The 2,011-nt window shown below is 55.1% G+C and overlaps 1 protein-coding gene across 1 annotated transcript in view; it reads left to right on the top strand.

Annotated features, from left to right (window-relative positions):
- The window catches only part of LOC107123486 (excitatory amino acid transporter 5-like), a gene marked incomplete at its 3' end in the record, with an annotated part of 55,768 nt that overhangs the window by 29,402 nt on the left and 24,355 nt on the right, over positions 1-2,011 (top strand). The window lies entirely within an intron of this gene.

Below are 2,011 nucleotides of genomic sequence, written 5' to 3'. Positions count from 1 at the left end.
TTCTCCCAGATTATTTATTTATTTATTTTATTTAATTTATAATTCAATTTATATCCCGCCCTCCCCTAAGACTCAGGGCGGCTAACAATTGGGGCAAAAGCCATATTTAAAACCAGGGGTCAATTTGTAGAAAAAGAGGTGCAGGAGCTCATTAGCATAATTTATTAGCATAACTTATTTGCATATGCCACACCCCTTGACATCACCGGAAGTGTGTCAGAAGGCAACACCCACCACTCAGGCTCCATTGGACTCTTTTGGATTGCAAGCTATTGGGGGGGGGGATGTGCAGATCTGCCCTCACAGAGGAGGGAGAGCTTGTGCCTGAATAAAACTTGGTCTTAAAGGTGTAGCTGGACTGTTTTGGACTGGGGCCCGGGGGGGGAGGGGGCTCTGCAACTTACCTGGCAGCTTCTTGCTCTGACTGAGGGCTGCTGGGAGCAGGAGGTGGGGCTTGTTGCATGTGCTCGCCCCCTGGGCTCTTTACTGCCGGAGCTCCGCTCCTGTGCGCTTCTGCAGGAAATGACCCCTGTTTAAAAAATTTAAAAAGTTCCAAGATGGGTTCCGGTAGGGTGGATCCGGACCAATGACGTAAGTTCCAAACCAGCAGATAACCAGTCTTCTTCCCAGGGCCCGCTTGCACCCTGATAGTATCTCCGCCAATTTTCGGCGGCGGTGCATTGATGGAACAGTAGCGGGGGCTGCTCCTACTCAAAAGCCTGGCGGAAGAGCTCCGTCTTGCAGGCCTTGCGGAACTGCACAAGATCCTGCAGGGCCCGGATCTCCTCCGGGAGCTCATTCCACCAGGTAGGAGCCGCCACCGAAAAGGCCCTGGCCCTAGTCTCGGCAAATTTGACGTCCCTGAGGCCTGGGGTAGTCAAAAGATGTTGGCCCCCCGACCGTAGTGCCCTTGGGGGAACATATGGGGAAAGGCAGTCCCTTAGGTTAGTCTGTGCACTTAACCATCACACCAAACTGGCTCTTAGAGTTTTGCACTCAGGAAGACTTGCCCTATCTGATGAAATGAAAGGGATCGGCCTAGGTGGGAGCCTGGATTTGCAAGCTCCTGTGGCCAGGGCCGGCGTCAGCATGCCCCGGGGGGGGGAGGACAGCTGCTAGCACCCAGGATGCCTGGTGGGGCCCACTGCCCCTGCCCCTCCCCCATCTGTCTCCCCTGCCACGTGTCTGTACCTGCGCTCCAAAGTGCCCAGAGTCACTACTGAGATAGGGCATGCAAGGGTAGCCGCCCCACCAGCTGGATACACTGGCCAGAGCTGTGCAGGCAACTGAGCTTGGGCGGTGGCAGGATTTGCAAGCAGGAGGAGAAAGCCTGGGCCGTTGAGGGCATGCAGGTGTGGGGGTGGAAAGGCGGGCATGAGAGAGGCCCTGATGGGGGGCAGATGGGGGGCCCCTGGGGACTGTCTGCCCACGGGCCCCCAGTCCCAGAAAGCGGCCCTGCTGCAGATGTCCCCGCAGTGAATCAGTCTCCCACCCCAAAATCTGGCCACTTGTTTGCCCAGTGTGACTAAGAAGAGCCTTGGCCTCACCTCCTACAAGGTATTGGTGGCTCCTAAAATGGCTGCCAGGGCAAATTCAGCCCAGAGGGAGGTGGGGCATACAGCGCACATCTCGCAAGGAGCTCTTCGGCAACAGCTTGCCTGTCTTCTCCTCCGGGGAGGGGCGATCAAGGTTTTGTTCTCTTTGGTGGACTCACACGTTCCCAGAGAACCCGAATGACACCCGGAGGAGCAGAGACGGCGCAGACAGGGCCTGTGATCACACACACTAAATAATCCACTTTCCAGTGGGATTTGACTGTGTGTGAACTGGCAAAATCCAGTTGGAAAGTGGATGGGAAGTAGATTATTGAGTGTGTACAGGGGTCATTTCATAGAAAAAGAGGTGCAGGAGCTCATTAGCATAATGCATTAGCATGTCTTATTTGCATATGCCACACCCCCTGACATTACCGGAAGTGTGTCAGAAGGCAACACCCACCGCTCAGGCTCCA

The sequence above is a fragment of the Gekko japonicus genome, unplaced genomic scaffold, assembly GCF_001447785.1.
Source record: "Gekko japonicus isolate JY-2015 unplaced genomic scaffold, Gekko_japonicus_V1.1 scaffold3822, whole genome shotgun sequence".
Lineage (NCBI taxonomy): Eukaryota > Metazoa > Chordata > Lepidosauria > Squamata > Gekkonidae > Gekko > Gekko japonicus.
The sequence above is the reverse complement of the archived record's forward strand: the minus strand, read 5'-3'. Positions and strand labels throughout refer to the sequence as shown.